This window comes from Opisthocomus hoazin, chromosome 2 (genome assembly GCF_030867145.1).
Source record: "Opisthocomus hoazin isolate bOpiHoa1 chromosome 2, bOpiHoa1.hap1, whole genome shotgun sequence".
In the NCBI taxonomy this organism is placed as follows: domain Eukaryota; kingdom Metazoa; phylum Chordata; class Aves; order Opisthocomiformes; family Opisthocomidae; genus Opisthocomus; species Opisthocomus hoazin.
In genome coordinates, this window is record NC_134415.1 from 96,506,884 (window position 1) to 96,515,196 (window position 8,313).

Consider the following 8,313-nt stretch of genomic DNA (forward strand, 5'->3'; position numbering starts at 1 on the left):
TTTTTACATATAGCTGAATTTTCAGATTTCATCTGCAGGTATCCTTGAAGTAGACTCTTGGCTTTACAGAAATCAATGGCACTGAAATCATTGCCTTCAGTGAGTCAGAACTCAAAATTGTATCCTCCACCTCGCTCAAATGTCTGTTACTTTGATATAAAGAACTGATTTTTCTTGCATTATTTGCTGCACTTAGCCCCCTAACTTTGATTGATATAGTGTATCTTATTTGATACATATGAGCAGAACATTTAAGAAGCAGGTTCAGGTAACCCCTTTTTCATTGCAAAGTAGAAGTTACACCCTAATTTTATTTTATTTTAGCATTTTTGTCTGATTCTAAAATGTTCAACCATACAGTAGGGGCATGTTAAAGCATGTACAAACAGGCTGTTTTTATGAAAGTGAGAGAAGTTAAAAATTTTTACAAATTATGACAGGTTGTCCTCAAAAATCTGTTTTCCTAGGGCCGTATTTTTTACTATTGTATGTGACGAAATTCCATTTACAAAGATTCATTAATCGTTTTCTCTTAGCTGCCCTTATTCCCTTTGCTTTCTGAGGGTTTTCAAAAGGTCAATGCAACCCCTCCTCATTGCAAATACTGCTTAAAAGGCCAAGAAAAACCTCATTTTTATTAAACAACTTAGCACACATTAACACTATTTCATTTTAAAGAAGGTAAGAATTCCCTGAGGATTCAATTATCTTAGTCTATGGCCTACAATTAAACTGAAAATTTAAATTACAGCTTTTAAAAAATGAATTTCTAAAACTGGTGTTTCCATAGTGTCACAGAGTAGTATATCACAGCACTCTGGAGTACATGCACTTGTACATTGTAACTTCACTTTTAATTAAGTACATTAAAACTGGCAGATTTTTTAATGAATGTGTGTTTCTGTAACAGCTATTTACGATGTTCATCTACCCATAAAAAAGGGGATTTTAGTACAGCAGTCTGTTTTACAGACCAGTGTATCCGTGTAGGCAGAGGCAGCTTCCTTTCTAAAGCAGACTGACCTGAGAGCAATTCATAATGTGGACAAACCTCCTCTCCCACAATTTATACAAAAGTAAGTCAAGGTGTGGAGACAATGCCCTAAACCAACAGACTAAAGAGGTGCATATTTTACCTCATCAGAGAGGGGCCTCCATGACACTTTGATAGGAAGAAAATAACAGATACTAGTCTATGGGAGAAAAGTGTAAAAAGAACTAATGATCAGACATTAAAGTCAATCAAATGAAATTAGAAATGAGGCACATACTAACAACAGAGATTAGCTTTCTGAGCACTGGTGGCTGCTGCTTCATTTTACGTCTTCCCATCAAACCTGAGTGACTTTTTGAAAGTCTAACCCAAGTCATTAGGCTAAAGAGAGGGGCGACTTGCTGAAATTCTGTACTCCATGGCATACAGAAGATCAAGCTAGGGGATCTCCAGCCAGCATGATGAAAATCCATGAGGCTGCTCTTGAGCCGAGGGACCAAAATCATACACAGAGAGATGAAAGTACCCCAGAAAGGACAGAGCAGGGATCCGCTCCCAAGAAAATTAAATAGAATTAACAAGAAAAGCACCTAGGAGTGGTGGAGACTATACTATTTCAATCCTGGTTTCCTCCATCTTGGCATGTCCAGAAAAGGCCAACACCAGAAAAAAGAAGACAGAATTAGAAGTAGTTCTTAAAATTAAATGTTTTTGTAGGATGTGATCTCTTGCAGGGCAGCTTTTTTTTTTTCTAAAAATGAATGCAAAACTTCCTGCTTGGAAATTGGTCAAAAGCTAAAATTGTGACCGTGTTGAAGTTTAGTCTGTCTCTTCTCGTAAATCTAAAAAAAAAAAGGAAAAATAAAATCCTTCACTTTCCAACAAATTCCACTGTGGTATCAAGAAGCAATAGTTGTTTAGAGTAGCGGTAGGTAGACTTTAATTATGTAGGTAAAACTGCTCAGAACCTCCATTCTATTTTAGATGACATCCATTTGACAATCACGTAACATGCGAATCAACCTCATGTTATGCAAGTTGTCTCTTACAGAATCAGTTTCTGTAGTAGCTAAAATGGCTTCTATAGACAGAAGTGATTAAGAATTATTTTTTAAAAATACACTCAAACTATTTATAAAACTAGCACATAACTTTGTGTTTAGTTTAGACAGCGGTAAATACCAGTTGTACCTCCCTGAGGACTAACTCTTACCACATATTGCCTGCAGGAAAGGAGGGAGAGTTAGGAGTCCGATCTCAGTGATTAAGAAGGACCTGAGTAAAGGTTTCATGTTTCAAGCCACCGAATAAGCCAATGTCTAAACACACTCAGCCCTTGAGTAATGCCACTATAGGATATTCATTCACACTATTCAAAAAGCAACTGTTTGTTCCACTGCCAACCACCCAAAGCGGCAGTCGTGTTTATTTAAATGAAGAGGGTGTGGACCCAAGAGCTACATCTTTCCAAACCTTACTGCAGCAACTGAATGTTTGGAAATTGCTGTCATATGCCTGAAATGTGTCCTATATTGGACAACTTTCCAAGGCCTCCTAGCCATGTTTTTAGACTAAAGAGTCACCCTGTGATTTTTCTGACCACTAACAGCAGTTCTGAGAGTTTCTTCTTTTCTTCTTGTTTTGTTCCTCAGCAGTAATTTACTTTGGATATTAAAAAAACAAACAAACAAATTGTATTTAAGACACCTAGTGCACATGATATTTTCTACTGCCGAGAGGGGTCACAGGATCACAGGACCAGAGGAAACTTCAGGGGAAGGGAGCTCAGGAGGTCATCTAATCCAGTATGCTGTTCAAACCAGGGTGAGCAATAAGGTCAGACAAGGTTACTTGGGGCTTTATCCAGAATGATCTTGAAAATCTCCAAGGACTGAGACTGCAAAACCTGATGGTTAGATGATACAGAGCTCAGGAGTTTGGAATAACATTCCTTACCATGTCTGAAACAGAGCTGTTAACGTTTTCCAACTGCACTTTACTTATGCTTAGCTGCAATGCTCATGCATTTTCATCTTAATTAAAATAACGTAAACCACAACCAGTTTGCTATTTAAATGACTGCAGTAATTACTGCTGCTATGTTTCCCCTTCTCTACTAAAAGAAGTTTGGCAATAGGACAACGAGCCCTTCTGCATAATGCAATCAAAATGAGAATTGCCTGTAAGGAAGCAGAGCGTCATATGCACATACCACCATATCACTGTTTCAGCTTTCTCAGCAAGGTATGGCAGTATGGTATGTGTTGCACATTGGAGAGAGCTCTGAGTGAGCAGGTACCAAGGATTATTTGACAGGCATCAGGCCAGGATTCGATCCAACTGACATTCAATGGCCAGGCTGTCCCAAGACTGGTCCTGAGAAATGTGGATGTGTTGACACCAAGTCAAGCCAGGGTTTACTCCGTGACATGGGTCGCAAAGAAAGCAGAGATATACTTTACATCTATCTTAAAAAATTCTGGCCCTTGAGGCTTGATGTCCTCACAGCAAATAAAAGGAAAAATACTTGTAGGGTATTTAGAGAATATATGAAAGTTATGAAAGACTGGAGAAGACTTTTCCATGCTAGACAGAAAGAACTGCAGCTATCTGAAGTGTAGGGTAAGACAAAAAAACAACCTCACCAAGAAACTGAGAGTTCATAGGGGATGTGTTGCCCTACTTAGATGAGAATTTTTGAGTTTAAACATTTATATTACTTTCCAAATCCCGAGGTTAGGATTGCATTTTCTCTTTCAAAATTCAAGCTTTCAAATCAGCATCAAAGTAGATGTGTCTTTATTGTTCCAAGAAGCTTTGCTTCTTTTTGCTAGATACCAAACAACTAAGAATCTTCAGACTTATGTCTTCCTTAGACACCTGCTGGTAAAAATTAGTAAAGTTATTTTCTGATATTCTGATCCCAACCAGTCTAAGGGATCTCACACTATCACACACGTTTTCAAGTCTCCTCAATTCACTGTTATGCATGAGACTACCAGTTATTAAGTACTTAATTCACAGGTTCTTACCTTAACTGGCATATAGTGTTCCTTGAGCACAAAAAAGCACATTATCCTGTCCTGCGTGACAGGTTCCATCCAGCTTTCTGAGATCTCTGCAAAAATTATTTACTTAGTTATTGACAAGAGAAACATATTTTTCAGGATCTCTCACCATTATGCATAATGCAAGCTTGTACATATCAGCTCTTCTAAGATTAGGTAAAGCTTCCTCACCACTGGAAATATCTTTAAAAAGCTTTATCATTAACTTTCACTACAGAGTCTGCATTCAAAGAAAGAGTTAGAAAACACTCAAATGACAGCTGCAGCACGGTCTTGGGCACTTCCAGGCAAATTCAGTTACCAATCAATTTGCCAATGGGCTTTCCCAGCTGGAACAGGACAAAACTCTATCGAGATACCCTGTGAGATACCAGCATCTTTTATCCTCATCATTCCATTTTTCACAACAGGGTAACTCAGAATAATTTTGTTTTGCCACAGACGTGAACAGCATCAACATGGCCATATTATAATGCACCACATCATGGGGTGGAAACTCTTGAAAGAATCATTCTAGCCTGGCACTAGGCAGGTGCAAAGACATGGTTTCACAAGACGGCTGTGTTTCACAGCTGAAAGTGTAAGTCCAACACTTATGCAGTCCATTGGAATTCATAAAATATACCTCCAAACCTGTAAATCCCTAATATTTCAGCACCTGACTCTCCACTAGTAAAAGGCCTTAAAAGCCAATGTTTCTATGGCTAGGCACGTACACCGGGAGCAGTAAGTCCTCACCAGGGATTCAGAAGATAAGCATTTATTCTCAGAGCATGCTTAGTGTAAGACTATGAAGGCATACCCCTGTCCGTAGCATATAATTCAGCTGTGGAACTCCTTGCACGTGGATACAGAATTTTACATGGATTAAAAAACAGACAGCATAAATTCATGACAGACAAATCTGTCTGGGACTGCTGAGTACAGAGGTACCACATCCAGCTCAGAAAGGGCCTGAGTCACCAGTCAGTGTATTCAAACATGCAGAGACTATTCAGAGGATGTATCACCCTATGTTTGATCTGTACATGTCCTTCCCTCAGCATTCGCTATTTACTACTGTGAGAGACAGGATACTAAGGGAAATGGACCATTGATCTGACGCACTATAGCTATTCATATGTTTTTGTAAGCCCATTGACAGAAGAATTGCTCTTAGTGGGATCTTGCACATCTCTTAGAAGTCCATATATCCATGGCAAAGCATTTAAAGCCACCAATCAGGCAAATACAGAACTCATCCACAGGACTGAGGAGCAGTGCTAATGGGGAATCTCTTCTTTACCTTAAGGACATTCATGGCTTCTATAGATGAGGAAGCAACTATCATTAAAAAGAAAGAGGAATCCCCAAAGCCCACCGGTTCAGTATTCACTGCAGAGGTAAAACTAAATGCTGCTGCCAGAGGAGAAATGTGAATCTGTGCTTCCACATACAGATGAGTGTCCTGAACACAGGCCAGCTGTTTAATAGGAAATGTCCAGCATCATAGCTAGTTCCATTTCCTTTAGGAAGAATATGTTTAAGAACGGGAATCTAGACACCAAGATTGCCTATATTTCCAACCTATACTTCCACTGGCTATCACAACACTGAAATTTAAGTAATACAAAGCCTAAGTCACTTCCCTGAATCTAGTTGAGTGCTGCCACATAACCCAGATGAGTACTTTGTAGAGGACGCAATATGTGCTTCCTTTCTTTGATATGAAAGCAATGCTGCTGACCAAGGACAGTCCTAAGCTTTCTGCTGTCATGGCCAATGCCAAAAATTGAACTGCATGGTGTGCCTCTGCTAAGAAATGATAAGAAGAGTGGGCATGATGAATGTCTCCCCTCCCAACATAAAGGCCCAGGCAAGAATATCCTTGGCAACAGCGAGCCCCGAGGCATTTGCAGCAGACAGAGTATTTCTAGACAAATGAAAACACATTGTACTGCCAGAGTCAGATAAACCATTTCTGATTTGGTCAGCATCATCTCATGCATGATTTAGTAGCAATTTTGTATTCAGGTCTACAGTAGCAGGACTGCATATCTCAAGGCATCATAACTGTTGTCCTTTTTGACTGACTGTAACTTGCTATCCTGTGGGAAACCTGAGAAATTTTTTGCATATGCAGATCTACTTTTCTTGTCCAAATGACCTGATACCTTAACTTTCTATTTCTCCATTTTGTAAATTATCCATCTAAAACATAAATATTCTGGTTAGGCATTTACAACATAAAAATGCTGTATACTATACTGCATATGAGGAGACTCAGACAAATTTAAAGTGAGTATTTCTATCTTTACTCCCCGAACTCTGTGTATGTTACTTCCAGTTATTTAAGAATAACTAGATGATTCTTATATTGCGAGTACGAGCTGTATTTCTCTGCTTCTTTCTTCTGTTTGTCTTGAAAAACAAGATGTTGAAAGTCAGGTTCTTAAAAAAGGGCATAAATAAATACTGGTATATTGTAATACTAATAAAAAAAAGACTGATAAATCATGTGGGAAACCAGAAACAAAGAACTTTTTAATTATATTCTATGAAACTTCGTAACCTAACAGAAGACACATTGTCTTGCTCTCTGAGGGAATGCTGTGACTTAGGTTAGCACTACAGATAGATTTTCCTGGGCCACCTTCTTCATTTTCTAAGCAAGCCTCAACATTTTCCCAGTAAGACTTGAGGAAAGAGAGCCATCTGCTGCTCTACACGAGAAGTGCTGCAGCATGTCTTCGTAGCTTGCTTATGTGAAATGTCAGGGTGGGATTTAGGGAAGGAAGTGCAAACCTCCGCTGTTGTCCTCTCTGGTGCTGCGGAGCCAGATGCCAACAGAAGCGGGGTGCTCAGCAGTGCTGTCCCCCATCTCCTTAGCCTAGCACAGAGCATAGCTGCATCCAGCACTGAAAGTAACCAGGGCAAAAGCAGCTGAATACAAACAACAGTCCTTTTTAGAAAAAAAAAAAAGAAATTAAGACAGAAAATACTTCAAGTACTTCACATCAGGACTGCATCACAACTATGACACAGAGCCTGGCAGAACAGAGCGCAGGTGAGAACCAGCCTTGCCTGGTAGGCTGGCCAGAGGCAAACCATGCATGTTTATGTACAGCTATACACAAAATCAGCCTCCAGGGAATAAGGAATGATGTTCTTATCTGCTGTGGCAAAGGTCAGTGCTCCTCACACACTCCTAAATCTGTATTTATGCATGTCACCTTTTGACTCTGGGGCTGCAGCCTCGCAATCTATATTTATGGGTGTCACCTTTTGACTCTGGGGCTGCAGCGTCGCAATCAAGCTGTTCTTGGTACAGCATGTCACTGAGAGAGGAAGATCCAGTCACCAGTGAGGGTCTGCGAGATCCAAGAAGGAGGCAGCAGGGCAGAGACATCCACGTTCCTTGCTATTGCAAGGTTTGTTGGCATTATGTCATACTGAGAGTGTAGGTAGATTTAAGATACAATCTGCCTTAGTGAGAAGAAATGAGGGGTAAAAAAAAAGAGGAAGCCTAGGAAAAGCTTTGTTGATTGCTGCAGCCCCCGAAGTCCCCTGCCCTCCCTGTGCTATGATGAGAGGAGTCTAGTGAGAGCTTGCGGTTCAGGCTATGGATGGAAGTGATCATACTCATGACCCTGTGCAGCACATGAGTCCTGGTCCGTACACGCCAGGACTTCCTTCCTCATGGGCAGGGTGCAGCACTCTGGGCTGTATGGTATGGTGGTGGTATGAACAGAAAGGCCAAGAACGGTACAGCACGTGTAAAACGCAAAGCTACCATCCTCAGGTGCTACAAACCACATCTCCACTTGTCATCAAATGTTGCAAAATATTTTTGATGTATGTTTTGTCAGAATAAAGCAACTGGCTTTCATTCTGTCATATTGGATAGAAGAGTAACTTCCAGGTAAGTTTTGACTCACAGAAGACACTCTTAGGCTAAATTTCAGAAGCAGAACCGAAATCCTGGTTTGCTTCATATGTTCATACAGATGTAATACTGTATGACTGGCACACCGCCGCAGTCATTCTATTCATACTTGCAAAATCAGTACGTTTACCTTGTGAGAAATTATATAGATGAATATGCTGCCAGGAATCTTTTATGTTCTTCCTTTTTCCAGCATGCAAAATGTTCCAGGCATTTATCTACACTGATGGCACGGGCATCTAGCAAAGCCAAGGGTTTCAGCGGGTGACCAGCAGGATCATCAAAATGACTCAGCACTCAGCCCTGGCAAGGGCACACGTGAGCAG